The sequence below is a fragment of the Pinus tabuliformis genome, chromosome X, assembly GCF_031772625.1.
Source record: "Pinus tabuliformis cultivar Carrire ecotype Pingquan chromosome X, CPIR1, whole genome shotgun sequence".
In the NCBI taxonomy this organism is placed as follows: Eukaryota; Viridiplantae; Streptophyta; class Pinopsida; order Pinales; family Pinaceae; genus Pinus; species Pinus tabuliformis.
Window position 1 is genome coordinate 431,349,710 of NC_142308.1, and position 19,557 is coordinate 431,369,266.

Here is a 19,557-nt window from a genome sequence, read left to right on the forward strand (position 1 = left end):
GAGGGTTTTATAACGTATTGGGTCTGCGATTTAATCAGATTGGAAGACCTAAGCAGAAAGAGTCTGGCAAGGAGGCATTGAGATCGCCAATTGCAATTTTCGATAACAATACGTGTTATCGCATCGGAAGGGTCATTATGTTATGTATTGACTCATTCCATGTGGAATCACTGATAGGACCCCGCCAATAGTGTATTCCATTTTTATGGAGTAAAGCCCTCACTGATAATGTAATTGTGTTTTACTACTTCCCTTGGGAAAATCTCGTCGATAGTGTATTTTCGTGCGAAATAGCACTACAACAATAAAACTTTTCCAATAGTGCATTTCCATGTATAATCGCATTATGGTGATTTAAAACTGCCAATGGTGTATTTTCTGCCAAACTGTGTGTTAGCTATTCAAAAGCCCGCCGATAGTGTATTGCGTAATTCCCATGGAATTATAGCTTTCTAAAGGAAAAGAGGCTCTACAGTGGAAATTGTTGCCGATAATAAGCATTGGGGTGATTAAGGAGAAGAGAGTGGTAATAGCGACCAAAAAGGAAAATTTATGAACTATCAGCCTAGAAATAGATGATTGATACTTTAGTGAGAGAAGAAGAAGGAACTCCATCAAACTTAGAGGAAATTGTTTCAGGATTTGCAAGATTGTCTATGTCACCTGCACCCATGCCACCACAATCTATTGGATTAATTGAGTTAATTAGAATTTACAAACTATAAATAAAATATAATCACAGATTCTCAATGTTAAATATTAAATCAAAATTTATGTAAAATGTGTAAAGTTGATACTTTATAAATACTCATATTTTTAATAAGATATTTTTTTTACAAATAATTAAGATTAATTAAGATTTGTTTAAAATAAATAAAAGGTTTAGAAAATGCTTAGATTAAAAAAAATTAGATTAAAAAAATTTATTTATATAAAATGTAATCAAAATCTAATAATTTTTTTTCAAATAATTATAAATTTTAATATTAAATTAAATATTTAAAACACTGTTTTAGGAGAATTGAAAAAGGCTCAAAATTTAAATTCTTCAAATCTTAGCAAAACCAACATTGGGTTGTAGATCCTGTCAAGACAATTCCAACGATGTGACTAACACCTCAATTTGAGTTTGTACGAAAAATTATGCTCATATGAAGTTTGACACAAACAACAAAGGTTAGGTGCAGGTGGGACACTAGGGTGCCATGAGGCACTCCCACAGGCTGTCATGTGGCAGTCCAATCAACAAGCCTAGGTGGAACCCACAACATCAGATGTGATGGTACCACATCTGGTTGATATGCAAAATCTTATGTAACAAAATGACTAGACAATTAGACCAATGAGGGAGATGCCACATGGTCCAATCAAAGGGTGCCACGTGGACCCCCGCCATGTTGTCAAAATGTGTTCAGTCGATAACACTGACAAGGTCCATGTGGTTGGATTAAACACGATATATATTATTTGTGTTACCACAAAATCTAGCGGGGCCCTAAGGAAGGGAAACCTAAGGAAAACTACTAGACCAAGTGATGAACTTTCACCGATGGGAGGAATACTAATGGGAAGGGAATAACTTAAAATGGAAAGATCAATGGTTTATGCGTGAAGTGATTCCACTAAGCCCATTCAATGAGAGGCATACTAGTGGTTCAGTGCTTCAAGGAATCTAAAGGCCCTCCAATAAAGAACTAAGATGGAGATTATGACTTAGGGCTTGATATTTGCAATGAAAACAAGTATGCATAAGGTTAAGATTCTAGAAGGTGAAGTAGGACCTCTCAAGAAGTGATATGTGATGATTTGACACTTTAAAATTGTCTTCTTTCCCTTTCAAGGACTTAGAAGGGCTTGCACTAGACCTAGGGTTTTATGAATAAGTGTGGGAAGAAATACTTCCAAGGTACTCACTAGGTCAAGGAAAAGGATAATAAATGGTCTCTTATGATTTATTCTATCAAATAAAATGATCATACAACCCTCAAGAAAGCCACCTATCTAAAGAAAAACAAGTTAGATTTCCCTTCTATGATATACCTAGGGCATAAGCATTTATTGAGAATTAACTATCATAATTCCACCAAAACTTGATATCTTCAAGAGGAAACACTAAGGAGGAGTTATATCTCAATGGAATCCTAAAATTCCTTCTCCAAGAGAATTCACTTGATGCCCTAGCTAGTCATCCTAGGAAAAAGGGGTCAAAATTTTGGAAAAAGAGAAAAGGAGAAGAAAAGAGAGGTTGACCACCAAATTTATTAAACCTAATCCTTGGCCCTATGGAGTATAATATGATTCAAGATTGGCCAAAACCATCCTAAAGGAGGCTAAATATTGATGCCCTAGAAACCAACCTTTAACATTTGGCCACTCAAGATTTATGGATTTTCATGGAAGGAAAAATAAAATCTCATCCACTAGGAATATTCATCTATTTTCATGCAATGAGTAACATATGAAATTTCCAACAAAACATCATTTTACAATAATACTCAACAAATTAGGAAATAATAACGTTAACCAGTTGCAAAAATTCCATACATTATACATTATTACAAGAGAAATTTACAACAAAAAGACACTTACAAGATGGAAATATGATATCCAACCAAAAAACATGAAGTAGCTCCAAAGAAGATCGAAATTCTAGCTCCAAATATTGAAATGCATCAAATAATTTCCAATGGTGTACCAAGAGAAAAGCGTGAATTTGTTGACAAGAGAAATATCCAAGTGATGATGATCCTCTCTCACAATGAGAGAGATTTCTATTTATATGAGACCTTAGAGGTCTAATTTTCTATCCTAAAGGCCCTAACGTTATAATATTGTGCAAAAATAAGGCTTTGGTCACAAGTTGAACAAGTAGCTATGATAAATTATGAATCAACCATACAATAAATAGCTGAAATGATAATGTCTTGATATCGTAGGGTCATTGGAGGGCCATGTTGAGTCCTCCAAGTTCCAAGATGAGAGAGAGGGATCCATGAATGATAGACAATGGGATGACCCCTTAATCACTATGTAAGGCATCATGTGGTTCTCCAAGGTGGAATTGGGGCACAAATGTAAGTCTCATGGGTCTTGTTGTACCTTAGGAGACAATCCCTAGTTGAGTAGAGGTCAGTGCCTAAGAAGTTTATTCAAAATAATCACAAACTTGATTTGTTGTCCCATTGTGAAACTTCATAAGTATTTTTTTTTACAGGAAATAATTATGAAATCTTCTTGGAATAAAACAATTTTCAAAGTTACCTCTCTGACAATGAATGTGATTTAAGTTGTAGTAAACGGGTGAAAAAGATGTTCAAAAGTTTTGAACAACAAGCTACTTATAACAAAATCTCTTGCTTCAAAATTTAGCAGAAACATGGAAGACAAAGGAATGGAAGTACAAAAAAGAGGAGCACATATTGAGGTTGGTAAATTTCAATTTACATATACTGTGAAATCAGTGAAATTGTATCATTGAAAAGAAATTGCTTCATTACTCTCTCCCATAGAATAAAAACATTAAATGATTACACAAAGATATAAGAACACATGTCACATTCAAACATATTTTCAGAATCACTTTGAAAATTTTATTAAGCCTCTGTTGACAGTGTTGGACCCAGCAACATGTCAGGGGATCACCCTAGTAAGAAGTCCCGATTATACCTCAAATTGTTTGGTGTAGGAGTCCCAGTAGTGGGTTGTACGATAATGCCTTGACCGCGATTTCGCACAGAGGAAAGTAAGATAACTAAGCTGGTAGTAAGGGTGTGACATATGCAGTGAGCCAAGGAAGGTACATGAGAGGTTCTAACACATGGGGGCTGAGATGAGTGCTGCCCTTGGAAACCTGTGATAGCACAGAGTTAAGAAGGGAACACACGAGCAAAGATGCATCACAACATGGAAGTAAAGTTAGCTAGCAATCCAAAGTGATGGTTAAACCAATCAACACATTTCAGAAAGATTCATACATACATACACAAAAATAGATATACATGCATGTGTAAGAAAAAAAATACATATATCATTTAGAGTAAACAAATAGTTGAAATACAATACAACATATGCATGAAATGTGTTGGTTCTTGTTATATTAAGAAGTGTAAGTTCTAGTCATACAATACATCCATGTCCAACCACTAGTTCCAACAGTGGAACGTTACAGCCACAACTACCTAATCCTCCAAAGAGATGTACTAGCTCTGCGCAGTGAAGAAGCTAAGGCTCGTTACAATACTATCCAAGCTCTCTATAAGATAGTCTTATCAAAAGCTTAGCTGACAAAAAGCCTTTACAATGAGTTATGAGGTTCTATTTATAGCAAAGGGTGGAGTGACCCATGACATTCCCCTTTGTGACAGTTCATCTACTGTCATGACTCTTCATCTACTCTACGATTGTTACATCCAACTATCGACACTCGAACTTCCACTTGACAAGACGTTACATTATAATGCACATGGGCCAATGTGATACAAAATGACTTGAGCAAGCCATGCAAGATATCACTGACACTCGGTCCATTGTGATGAGACCAAATCTTTGAGATGATTTTGATGGTGAAGGTGGTGAGTTGATGCCAAGCTTGGTCGTCCATGATGGTATGCATGCGCTCCATGGTGACATATTGCTATAGCGAACTCTTGCCTCTATTGCATCCCTGTGCATTGGTGTGGCTCCTCCAACCAACTCATTTGAAAACATGTATATGGTCTTCTTGGGTGCGGATAAACTGGTAACACACTGATGCATAGTGTTTGTGTTGATATTCCAGTGTGTGTTAGTGGTCATGCACATCAACTGTTAATTTCATGTTTAGCTCCAGTCAGACTTGCTTCTTGTCTTTGCCTCAGTGAGTGTGCCAAATGGATTAGATCGCATGCGTTCGCACAATGAAATACATGTTCCTAAATTCCCTTGCATGTGATCAAGAACACTACTCACTATGTCTACTCTGTGCTAGCTAATGGGACGGATCTATAACTTTTACGAGCATAGTTTCATCCATGAGTGCATGTTGCGCCCATTGTTGTACTTGTTCATGCTACAACTCATTCTCTCATCTATGCAGCTCTTGTTTTTCCTTGAGTTGTTTCTTCAACGCATGCAACTCCTTCTCTGTTCCATTATTTTTCTTCACATGATATTCATGTCATGTTGTCACTTGATAGCCTGAACCTCCAAAGTTTCTTTTATCACAAGTGGATCTTCCTAAGCTTGCGACTTTATTCTGCCTCAGTGTTGTTAACAATCTTCCTCTTGTGTTCGTTGGATCTAGTATGTTTCCTTCATCTGATGTTGATGGTGTTGCTTGTTGTGATGTTGTTGCCATCATACCTTGATCTCCTTTCTTATGAACAACTTGATGTCTTCGCAGGTAGGCAAGTTCATAGACACTTGATTGACTGCATCCCCAAGTGTGCTATGAAGGGTGTCTTCGACTCTGCTCTCTTGGAAACCATTATACCTATGCTGCTAAGAGGTAGATGAACACCTGTGATACCTGGAACATGGAAACACTCATGGTAAGAAATCTATCAGTCGAAAACCAAAACGAACTTGAGAACAGACTTGCAACATACCTGTGTGACTGATCATGAAGGTCGCTCAATTTCCACTGTGAGGTCGAGGGACTGACCTCCAAAATTGCGCAAGGCACAGTCTGGGCTGTTAGGGAGATGACTAACCACTGGAACTGCGCAATGCACAGTCCATCCTAGCTTGCTGAGGACTGAAACTACGCGATGCGCAATTTCAGTCAATAGTGACATGCAACCAGCAAATTGCATTGTATAGTTTCTGGGGCCAATAGGACACTGGGTCCAAGAATTGTGCAATGCAAGCCTGGAGGTCAATGTGTAGCTAGAATTGCAAAATTTCTAGGGGGAAGGTAGAGCCTTTGCTTCCCGAAATGCACAGTGCTAACTAGGGAAGGCATGGTTCGGGCCAAGGAAGCCCATTCCGGCCGACAGGTGATTGAAAACATGAGAAGTGTGAAAGCCTGATGAGATGAGTGCAAACAAGACTAAATGATCATTCATGCAAACAACAATAGTAGGATTCGGAAAACAGGAAAGAATGCATGTGTGTGAAGCGAGTGACCATAATGGCAACCGTTTGTGTAAAACATTGTAATGCATGTGACAGCAGTGGGATGTTAACGAAAACTGAAACGGTGCTAGTGCAAGCTAGTATGTATCAAAAGGATAGCAAGTTCTCATTGAAATCAAGAAGACAACATTCATATGAAGTGAAACATATAAAGCGCCAGAAACATAGCACGAGACATGAAAAGCAAGCTTACCCCAAAATAGCTGAGTTGAATGTGCCAAAGACTCCTAGATGTAATGTGGGATGTCAGAGTTGCAAGATCAATGTGAGGAATGAGCTCTGCGTCTTCTAATTGATGAGTTTTGATAAAAAAGATGTTGCGGCGAGCATGCCACAAATCTAGGGAAAGCGACACTTGGTGGGAGGTTTCTAAAATGATCCTTGCATGTAACCTCCAACTACTAAAAATAGATCCCAGCAATAAGGGATGCCTTTGGATGCTACCTTGAGAGGAGCATCTCATGCATGCAAATCATTTTTTCTTGGTCCCAAAGGGAACTGGTCAACTCAACTGCACATGCAAAATTTTGCTCAGCTAGGAGGAAAAAATGCACATTTCTGGGAGGGAGCTGGCCTGGCTGCCAAGAGGGATTGCGCAATTTTTGGGCAGAGCAAATGACTGTTGCCCAAAATTTTGCAATTCCTGAGATGAGAAGCCCTGCTGGGAAGAATTGCACAATTTTCTCAGTGAACAACGACAGTAATATTTGCACAATTCTAGAGCCCAGTAAGCTGCCAGACAGAATTGCATAATTTCTGGAGGGAAGGTTGGTTTCCCTCAATAATTGAGCAATTTTTTGAGGGAGTTTCTCAGCCTGTAGCTGGACTAAGTCTGGTAAAATAACCAATTAGGGGGATGCAACAATATTTGATGGATAGACTTTCATTCTACAAGAAAATCAATGAAGCTTGTGTACCTAACAAGACAAGACATGCTGCTATGAAAGGTTGGTAGGGAGGCTCCAAAACGAAGCTAAGGAAAAATTTTGGAGGGTGGTTATAACTGCTACAACACTTGGTGACACACTAATAGAACTCCAGCTCTCTAAATGGACCTTCTTCATGAAAAGCAAGTCTAACACCTCCGGAAGTATTGTTTAGTTCTCAGTTAGCCTTGGTTTCCACACTGCTTGATTGTAAGATGTAGCATCTGCCAAGCCCTTGGTCGATCAACACATTCCAAGCTAAGCCAACATAGTTATTTCGATTGGGGTTGAGGAGTATATGATGCACAAGCAGTACAATAGTTAGAGTCTTAGTTTCATCTCTGGAGTTGTTTCGTTGCCAGCAGACCTGGACAGTACCCAGGCAGAGTCATGTAGGAACAGAAGCATGGCTCCTTTGCCAACGAGCCTAGTCATTACCTTGACGAAGTTACTTACATCACCTCTTTATGTAGGAAGCCTTTCTCTTCTTTCGCCTTATTCATTTTTCATTTTTTCAAACTTTTTCCACTTTTTCATTTTTTTCATTTTTCATCTTCATAATTGTGCATAGCATTTATTCATTTTAGAGGCAGAAGAGGGATCTCAACTTATTGAGAGAAAAAGAGGTTGTTCCTTTAGAGAAGTAGTTTATGTATACCTCTGACGTGCTTGTTAAGGTTTTTCCCCTCACCTTACTCTACTTGACTGAGCTAATAAGGATTAACCTAAAAACAACCAACTAGAGTAGGTGATACTAGTTAGCACACAAGCGTTGTGTTTTCACCAAGGTTCACTTCGAACAGTACATATTCTCCATTGATGTATCATGGACCGAAGACAACAAGTTCTTACATAAGAGAGTGGACAAAAGATAACCAAATGTTGATAGTTGTACAAGTCCTCTTGTACTTTACCCAACTTGTTTCAAAAGTCGCACATGGTCCATGCGAAACTAACCTACAGACAATAACAAGCAAACAAACCAAAAAGAAAAGTAAGAAGCAGAATCAAATGCAGACGCAAAGTGAGTAAGCAAACAAACAAGCAAGAAAACAAACACACAAAGAAAGAAGTAAACGTGCATGCAAGCAAACACTACTCCTACTCCTAAGCTAACAGTGCATGGGTCATCTCACGTGAAGTGATACTTCCAATGTAGTCATTGGCGCATTAGTTGTGTTGGGTGTGGAGCATGATTATTTAGAGGTCTTTGTTTTAGCAGGATGTATACGCCAGGAAGTTTGTACACCCCTCCACATGGGGGGGTGTAGGGGGGGACTTGTCCATCCCATGGGGGTTCGGGGGGGTGGTTCCCCGGTGGGGGTTTTGGGGGCAGTGCCCCCAAAGCTAAAAACCGATGTAAATTTGCCTTGTAAAAGTATAGTAATTTCTAGTCAATCCGAGCCGTTCATTAGGCAGATGATCTGATGGTAGAACTTATGTTTAGTTTAGGGTTTTTTTCCCTAGAAGGCAACCCCTCTCTTTGTATGAGGGCATTGTATTTGAGGCTGTGTAATAGATGTGCATTCTCTGTGTGAGAAACAGAGAGGCGATACTGTGAGAGAAAACAGAGGATATTACAGCGGATTTGCTATAGGTTGTGTCTCTTCATTTTGCTAGATAATAGAAAGGAAGGACTGGCTGTTCGGGGTGGACGTAGCCCAAACTAAGTGAACCACGTATATCTGTGTCTCTATGGTTTTATGTGTTTGTTTTTTTTCCGCATATTATATGTCTTGCATTTCTGTGTCATCTATAATCTTTATCTAACAACTGGTATTAGAGCCAGAGGTCTCGAGTTCGAAACACATTGGGCTTGCATTGGGGGGGGGGGGGGGGGGAGATTATTGGCTCCCCGTTAATGGTGGTGTAGAAGGTTAACGCTCCCCATGTGTTTCGTGGCATGTGCTTAAATCTAGTAATGTGTATTTTTACTAACACCTGCGGGTTTTGGTGTCACAACAATCGTGACTCCAAAACCCGCAGGTGTTCGTAAACAAAAATATTTCTAGATTTAAGCACATTCCACAAAGCACATGGGGAGCATTGACCTTCTACACCGCCATTAATGGGGAGCCAATAATCTCCCCCCCTCAACGCGAACCCATTGTGTTTCAAACTTGAGACCTTTGGCTCTGATACCAGTTGTTAGATAAATATTATATATGACAGAGAAATGCAAGACATATAATATGCAAAAAAAACAACAAACACATAAAACCATAGAGACATAGATATACGTCGTTCACCCAGTTTGGGCTACGTCCACCCCAAACAGCCAATCCTTCCTTTCTATTATCTAGCAAAATGAAGAGACACAACCTACAACAGATCCACTGTAATATCCTCTGTTTTCTCTCACAGTCTCACCTCTCTGTTTCTCGCACGGAGAATACACATCTATTACACAGCCTCAAATACAATGCCCTCATACAAAGAGAGGGGTTTCCTTCTAGGGAAGAAAACCCTAAACTAAACATAAGTTCTACCATGAGATCATCTGTCTAATGAACGACCCAGATTGACTAGAAATTACTATACTTTTACAAGGCAATTTTACATCTGTTTTTAGCTTCGGGGGTGCTACCCTCGAAACCCCCGTTGGGGGACCGCTAGCCCCTAGACCCCACATCTAGGGCGGATCAGCCCCCCTAAACCCCCACGGGGGGGGAAGTCCCCCCCGTACCCCCCCGCGTGGAGGGGTGTACAAACTTCCTAGGGTATACATCCAGCTGAAACAAAGACCTCTAAATAATCATGCTCCACACCCAACAATCTCCCACTTGGAGAATGATTGTAGCAAATCCACCGCTGCTTCATTTTCTAGACAATGACTCCTCTTTGGACCTGGCTGTTTCTCATCTTCATCATCATCCTTGAAGACTAATTGAAACTAAGTATATTCTCAGTTTCTCCCCGGTTACAACTTTTGTTAGCATATCTGCAGGATTCTCGCTAGGGTGTATATTTTCCAACTGCAGCTCTCCATCTTCCAACACTAATTATATGAAATGGTACTTAAGCTGTATGTGTTTAGTCCTGGAATGAAATGTTGAGTTCTTTGCAAGATGAATGGCACTTTGGCTATCACTGTATAACGTGCCCATATCATGCTTCTTACCCAATTCACCCATAAACCTTTGTAACCAAATCATTTCTTTACTAACCTCTATAGCAGCAACATACTCTGCTTCTATTGTTGAAAGTGCAACAACACTTTGGATTTTTGAAACCCAACTGACATCTATTCCACCTACAGTAAATACATATCCTTTAGTTCTCCTCCTGTTATCTCTGTCACCTGCCATATTTGCATCAACATATCCCTGTAGAGAAATGTTTGAACCACCAAAGCATAATGCTTGATTTGTGGTACCTTTCAAATATCTGAGAATCCATTTTACTGCCATCCAATGTTCCTTTCTTGGATTGTTCATGTACCTGCTTACAACTCCCACTGCATGTGCAATATTAGGCCTTGTGCAGACCATTTCATACATTAAGCTTCCAACTTCTGATGCATATGGAACTTTATACATATAATCCATGTCTTCTTAGGTCTTTGGGAACATTTCCTTACTAAGTTTGAAATGGCTAGCAAAAGGTGTACTAACTGGTTATGCATTGAGCATATTAAATCTTTTCAACACCTTTTTTATGTACTCATTCAATGTTAGTTTGCGATTTTTCCTGTCTCTAGTTATTCTCATACCAAGGATTTGTTTTTCAGCTCCCAAATCCTTCATTGCAAATGAATTTGCCAATTTTCTTTTGAGAACATTTATTTCTTACATGTTAGACCCTGCAACAAGCATGTCATCTACATACAATAAAAATATAATATAGCTACCATCATTTTGCTTTTTCAGATAAACACAATGATCAGAGTGACATCTAGTATAATCTTGTTCAGACATAAACTTGTCAAATTTAGATACCACTGCCTTGGAGCCTATTTTAAGCCATACAAGCTCTTCTTCAACCTACACACTAGTTTCTCCTTCCCTTTTACCTCATATCATTGTGGTTGCTGCATATATATCTCTTCCTCCAAATCCCCATGGAGAAAGGTTGTCTTTACATCTAACTGCTCAAGATGCAAATCTTTAACTGATACTAGACTTAAAATAGTTCTAATTGAAGTCATTTTAACAACAAGAAAAAATATTTCATCAAAATCAATACCTTTCTTCTGTGCAAACCCCTTCACCACAAGTCTAGCTTTGTACCTCTGTTTTCCTCCATCTTCTTCCTTCAGCCTGTAAACCCATTTATTCTAAAATTTAGTTTTACCTGCAGGCAACCTGACTAAGTCCCAAGTCTAGTTATGCATTAAGGAGTCCATCCCTTCTTCCATGGCTAGCTCCCACTTCTTCCTGCTTTCAACCTGCATTGCTTCTTCATAACATTCAGGTTCACTAGAATCAGTCAACAATAAATAATATAATGAAGGAGAATATCGTTCAGGGGGTGTTTGGGGTGTCTGTTGCTGTTGTGGTGGTTGTTGTTGTTGTGGTTGTTGATTATTATTATTTTTAGGCACCTTTACCTTTTTAGTGATCTCATCAAGAACTATGTATTCCTTGTTTCCTTTCTCTTATTTTTTTCCTACAACTGATTGTTATACAAGACCTTTTCATTGAATATTACATCTTTTCTCATAATGATTTTGTGATTTCCATAATCATATAAGTGATAACCAAAATCATTAACACCATATCCAATAAAGGTACATTTATTTGATTTTGCCTCAAGCTTTGTTCTATTTTCTTTATTAATATGGACAAAGGCCTCACAACCAAAAGGCTTTAAAAAAAAGTAGTTTACCTTTTTACCTGTCCATGCTTCCTCTGGAACCCCACCATCCAAGGAACTTGAAGGCCCTCCGTTTATTAGATAAACAACAGTATCTACAGCATCTGCCCAAAATTGTAAAGGTAATCTTACATGCAATCTCATGCACCTTGCATGCTCCATGATTGTTCTGTTCATCCTTTCTGACACACCATTTTCTTGTGGTGTTCTTGGAACTGTCTTCTCTCTGCGAATTCCATGCTCTGAACAATACCTATCAAACTCTTTGCTACAATATTCACCTCCATTATCTGATATGAGACACTTCAATTTCTTTCTTGTCTCAATCTCAACCAAAGCTTTCCATTTCTTGAAAGTATCAAATACATCAGATTTATTATTAATATAATAAATCCAAGTTTTTCTAGTTGCATCATCAATAAAAGTAACATAATAATGATAGCCACCGAGAAATGATACCTGAGTAGGTCCCCATACATTTGTATGCACAAGCTCTAATTTTTCGCTCTTCTTTTCTTTCCCAACTCTAAGAAATTTGACTCTCTTCTATTTTCCATAAATGCAATTCTCACAGAAGTCCAAATCAACATTCTTCAAACCTGGCAAAAAATTCCTTGAGTGAAGGATCTTCATCCCCTTCTCACTCATGTGTCCAAGCCTATGATGCCATAATGTTGCATCTACTCCTTTGGAAGTTAAAGCATTAACAGAGTTAGAAATACCATTGCATAAATACAATGTGCCATCCTTTTCACCTTTTGCTATTACCATTGCTCCTTTGGTGACCTTCCAAGCTTTATTTGTGAAAGTTGTCACAAAACCTTCACCGCCTAACTACCCTGTTGAAATCAGATTTTTCTTTAGATCTATAGTCTTTCTTTAGGTGTCCTTTCTTTCTGCATTTCCAGCACACTATCCCTGATCTAGACTTGGATCTACCTTTCCTTTATTTACTGCGATATCCTAAGCTCTTTCCTCTTTCCATTTTTCTTCCCTTAGAATCTCCACTCAAAGCATTACCCGATGTCTCACTAAATCTTTTCCTTCGCATTTCCTCGCTAAGGATAGCACTGACAACATCATCAAACTTTAAAGTACTAGATCCAGAAACAGAGTTACTAATGGCCATTACTAAACCATTCCAACTTTCTGGCAATGAGCACAAGAATAACAGAGCTCTAACTTCATCATCAAAGTTTACCCCTATAGAAATTAACTAACTTGTAATAGTATTAAAATCATTTAAATGGTCTGCAATAGATCCACCTTTCGACATCTTCATATTAAATAATTGTTTCATAAGAAAGACCTTGTTTGAGGCCAAGGGTTTTTCATATAGTTTCACCAACGCATTAATCAAACCCTCTGTCGTTTTTCCTTTGAAATGTTGAAGGTGACTGAAGCTGCGAGGCAAACCGTACTATTCTGAGTGCCTTTCTATCGAGAAGGTTCCATTATTCATCTGTCATACCTGTCGGCATCTTTTTTTTTTCCACCCAATCGTAGGTACAGATATTTCTGATACATATAATCTTCCATCTACATCTTCCACAGTGAGAAGTTTTGGCTGTTTAATTTCTCAACCCTAAACTTACCATCTTCTTCCATTTCTCCCACTCGAATGAGGAACCCTTCTTTCTTGCGAGTTTATCAGCCAAATAGACCTTCAGCTCTGATACCAGTTGTTGGAGTCATGATTGTTGTTACACCAAAACCTGCAGGTGTTAGTAAACAGATACATCGCTAGATTTAAGCACATGCCATGAAACACACGGGGTGCATTGACCTTATACACCGCCATTAACAGGGAGCCAACAAGTTGACACATGTTGGTGAAGGCATGGTTTGTGAACATCATAGTTGCACAAACCAACAAGCATGAAAGATATAACGATGAAGGTGGACACACTCCAAGCTTAAAAGTGAACACATAACAAAGATGAGTGAAAGTGCATGACATGCACTCTGTGGAGTTGCCATGGTGTTGTGCTACATTACAAGAAGATGTCGAGTGTATGCATTCTCTTGACTATGACATGCAAGAAAACGTGGTAAAGGTAGACCACTTACATTGTGCATGTGTGCTTGCTGTGTAAGATTCCTCCAATGCATGAGTGATGGTATCGTGTAGTTAGAGTGGAGGAAGTGAAATCTGGGTGTTTGGTTGATCTTCAATGCAAAGCAGAGAGTGATGAGGAGCCTTTAGTGTTTCAATAATTTCCTGACCAAAAGTGAAACCAACCTCAGGATAGTGAGGGCCTGACATAATCATCAGCTCTGGCTGAAGTGCGTCGACAGTCTGTGGGGTTTCGACTTTGTTGACAGATATATCATTGTAGACTAGTGTCTTAGATATATTAATAACGACTGAATCAACATTGTGATCAGATGAAGAAGTAGAGAGATCACGACAACCAATATCAGAAAATTCAGGATGATTTTCAGCATCCTCATGATTTGATAAATCAGGCAGAGGGGTAGATGAGAAGCAAAGATGTTCACCCTTTGTGTTTTAATAAATGAGAAATGATAGATTGGATAGATTTTCAGAGGAAGATGTGTCCTCTCCACACTATGATGATAGACTGACATCCGATATATCCTATGAATGATCAGAAGTAGAAACAACTAGAAATTGGTTTTCATAGGGGAAATCAGTAGTGGCAGAACCATAAGGGATGCCAGGATAAAGCGGATGAGGCGTAGTTGGAAGGGAGGCATCCTTCACCGTAGGTTCTTCTTTAGATTCCCACACACACTCATCATGAATGATGGCATAGGTTGGTTGCATAACACCAACTCCGTTGAAAATTTGATCCTCTTCCACAACAGGTGAGGAATCCAGAATGGAAGAGCATGAGACAATACAATCCAGAGGATCAATAGAACATAGGGATGGAGGTTGAGGGAATGAAACCACGTGACAACCAATAGGATTTCAAGCCAAATCCACGAAAATATCAAGATTAGGTGGGATGGGAGGTTGTGATAGTTCAACCTATGTGTGTGCATGATCTCCCGCATCACTCTGCGGTGGTGGAGCTATTTGAGGAGGTGAAGACAGACAGTCACTTGTGACAGCAATTGTGCTTGCCTATGATTGTGCAGCTCCATCATTGAAGTGTGCTGAGTGGGGTTTGGATATGCGAAGAAGATACTCAAATATTCCACAAAGAAATTCCCAATCAATTTCATATGTGGGAAATTAGTATGCAAGATTTCAAAAGCGTGTGTAAAACTGATCAACGGATTTATCAGGTTCATTTCGTAATTTCTGAATTTCTTTATTGAGTGCATTATGGTTAAAGTGATTGAAAGCATGATTTATCTTTATGACCAGATGAGCAAGAGAATGAATAGATTTTTTGGGTAGCATGGCACACCAGTGAATGGGGTGACCTCGAATCATGTAGATGAACAACACAAACGTCATCTACTCTTCAAATATTCCATGTCTTTCATATGAGCCTACAACGTCAACCGCATGCCTAACCAAGGTTACGTGACCTCTATGATCAAATTTTTTATGTGACAAGTTATCTGAGATATTTTCTAAGATAATGAATTTGTTTCCATAAGGCATACACTCCGGAAGAGCAACTCTGTAGTTAGTCATGATAGATATGTAGAGATTTAAAATAGATGTGATGACTCAGGTTGCCATCTGGCCCTCCTTATAGCGCCAGAAATGTTGATAGTGTTGGACCCATCAACATGTCAGGGGATCTCCCTAGTAAGAAGTCCCAATTAGACCTCAGACCGTTTGGTGTAGGAGTCCCAGCAGTGGGTCATATGGTAATGCCTTGACCACAATTTCGCACACATGCATGTAATGATAACTCTGTTGGTAGCAAGGGTGTGACATATGCAATGAGCCAAGGAAAGTGCATGACAGGTTCTAACATACGAGGATTGAGATTATTGTGGCCCTTGGAAACCTATGATAACATGGAGTTAAGAAGGGAATACATGAGCAAAGATGCATCACAACATTTAAGGTAAGTTAGCTAGCAATCCAAAGTGATGGTTAAACTAATCAACACATTTTAGAAAGATTCATACATGCATACATAGAAATAGATATACATGCATGCATAAGAAAACAAATACATATATAATTTAGAGTAAACAGATAGCTGAAATACAATACAACATATGCATGGAATGTGTTGGCTCTTGTTATATTAAGAAGTGTAAGTTCTAGTCATACAATACATCCATGTCCAACCACTAGTTCCGAAAACGGAACGTTACATCCACAACCACCTGCATTTCCAAAGAGATGTACTAGCTCTACGTAGCGGAGAAGCCAAGGCTCGTTACAATAATGTCCAAGCTCTCTCTAAGATAGTCTTATCAGAAGCTTGACTGACCAAAATCCTTTAAAATAAGTTATGAGGTTCTATTTATAACAAAGGGTGGAGTGACCCTTGACATTCCCCTTTGTGACAGTTCATCTACCCTCATGACTCTTCATCTACTCTATGATTGTTACATCCAACTATCGACACTTGAACTTCCACTTGACAGGACGTTACATTACAATGCACATGTGCCCATGTGAGACAAAATGACTTGATCAAGCCATCCAAGACATCACTGACACTCGCTCTGTTGTGATGAGACTAACTCTTCAGCATGCTTGTGATGGTGAAGGTGGTGAGCTAATGCCAAGCTTTGTCATCCGTGATGGTGTGCATGCGCTCCACGGTGACCTATTTTTGAAGTGAAATCTTGCCTCCATTTCATCTTGGTGCATTGGTGTGGCTCCTCCAACCAACTCATCTGCTAACATGTGCATGGTGTTCTTAGGTGCAATCGAAATGGAAACACACTTATGCATAGTGTCCGTGTTGATATTCTAGTGCGTGTTGGTGGTCATGCGCATCAAATTTCAATTACATGTTCAACTCCAGTCAGACTTGCTTCTACTCTTTGCCTTAGTGAGTGTGCCAAATGGATTAGATCGCATGCATGCACACAATGACATGCATGTTGTTGAATTCTTACGTAGGGTTACCCCTGCTTACACCCACAGTATGCATGTAAAATGCATCCACACATCTGTCCCAGGTATTTAACTCACAAAGGAGTCAAATCTTCCATCTCTAATGGTTAAGGCCCTCCTTTAGTCTCATGCGGAATGATCCATAGACTTACCAAAGTCTACACATTAACTCACCGTTTCCTTTTGAAAGAAAATTAATCACCCTGCTTTAAACCTTCTATCAGGACTTTTAAACTCCTTAAGTCTGCATATATGACCTTTTCCCTCTTATCTTTGGTTATATATGGTTAATACATAAAACTTACCCATTGATGCTATTTTCCTTATAAAACCATATACAAAGAAAAACATACGCAAACACACCTCTTTTTCCTCTGGTACAGCCTCTGCACATTTCCCGAGGCTACCTTTATCGCAATCAGGCATCACTCCCTTTGTGGGTTATACATACATATATGCCTCACCACCTCTCCAACTTCGATCTGCGACTATTAGAATCGTTAACATCACTTTTGCATTAAAAGACTCAGACAACACATATATCAGAATTACATGGGAACAAGAGAAATATAAAGGAAAATCCACCGAAACACATAGGCTGGAACTCAAAAACAATTAAAAGCCACACTATAATTACCGTTGGGTTCGCCTCCTTCGAGCCTTTCTGCTATAACTTTCGATCTCCGCCTTCTCCAATCGCCAATGTACCGATCTCCGATTGGCCTCATTGCTTATCGACGATTTCACAATACTGCTATTGGCTATCACTTGATCTTTGACTCTTCCACTTTAAACTTCGATCCAACATATATTTCGGACCTGATGGGTTTTAAGCCATATTCGATAGGGTATCAGGTTTGGCTATACATCGCATGTTGCAATCGCTTCTTTCCTTTGAAGGATTGTGATGCGATCCCGATTTCCCCACTCTTTCAATTTAATCCTAGTCGTTGGTCTTCTCAATCTGACGACTACTGTGCATGGATACTTCACTTATCCTTTCTTCTGCTTAACTTAATTTTTAAGCCATTTTCAGTGGTTGAGATAGTTTCTGAGTTTCTTCAAAGGTTATTCACCCTTCACTATTTCCGCTACGCCACTCTAATATGAGCTTAACTCCACATGCTCCTTTAATCATTGTCCTCTTGAATCCTTCGAATGGATTCAATGCTCCATTACGATTTCTCTGAATCATTCCTCTCCTTAGCGTATTTCTTCAAACTCTGCTTTCTGCTTCCACTGCTCAACTTCCTCTGAGCTGAACTCCTCAGCAAAATCTGGCTTCACAACTTCTCTCCAAAGCTTCACTTTGTTTCCTTAATTGGATTCAATGACCTATTATGATCCCTATGAATCATTCTGCTCTTCTGCATGTTCCTCTAATCTCTATCTGCAAACCTGTTATAGAACCTATGAATTCACAAGTAATTCATTCATGAAATATTTGTTCCACACACTGACATCGTCAGGAATAAATCTCTGTATATATAAATATAAGCACACGATTACATTCGAGACTCTGTGTCTCGCACAGGTCTAATCCTCAACTATTCATGGCCTACTCTTCTACTTTGCCTGTAGGCTTACATTTATCCCAGAAAGGTTCATTGAAATAATCTTGGTTCGACTCCTAAATCTACTCAATTGACTCCTAAATCCTCTATCCTCTACGTCCACATCTAATCTCCATTTAATTCATAAGATCTCTCCTTAGTTCCTCGAATCATGGAACTTCTTAAAGAGTCCTAACTGACTTTAGACTCTTTTGTAATTATTTCCCACTCATGTTCTCATTTATTCGAGAGCATTTACAACTTCCTCCCATTATCTAATTAATTCCTTAAAGGCATAAATATTACATTAATTTGAGACTTAGGAAACTAACTTCTCTAAAACATGACCCCTATGTCTACTTAATTACAATGATTTTCTCTTGGGTTGAATGCTCCTGCATCAGACTCCCAAAGTAGAAAATATTCATGATCTCCTGATCATGTGTCTTCTAATATTTGTTGTCCTAGATCCCATACTTTGTTTTGTAACTGACCAAATGTCTTGTTCCTTTGTTGTTGCTGCACTTCTATTGTCCTTTGTTCCATCTTCTTCTTCTTGTTAATCAAGTTCAAACTCTGATTGATCATGCTTCCTGTTGTTACAATTTTCCTCCATTTGGATTGTTTCATCATCAACTACCACAATTCTTCAATTTCTTTTTCCAGCACATCTTTGGGCTGGTCCATACTCTGCCACTTACTTCTTCCTCTTTCTCTTTGCTTCAGGTTGTTGCTGCTGTCCACTAATTCTTCAAACTGTTGCTGGTTACTTCCACTTTGTAGCTGCTGGTTTAATTTTTCTTCTTCTTTTTCTCTTGTTCCAACTTTTGCTTTGCTTACTGCCTCCCTATCATCCTTACCCTCTTTCATGATCATTTCTTTCTGCACTGAATCACAACTTTCTAGCATTCTCTCCAACAATTTAGGATCTCTATTCCATGGATTAAGTTCTTCCACAAAATATTTTCTTTCATTTTGATTTGGCTGCTCATCTGTGCCAAATTGCCTCTGACATCTACAACTAAACCTACACCTGCAAAACACTTTTTAAAATAAAAAACATAAGGCTTTTGTGCCTTAGCTTCCTTTGGAAAAAATTGAGTTTGTTGCCCTATTTCGTTCTCCTCTGTCAGCACATCAG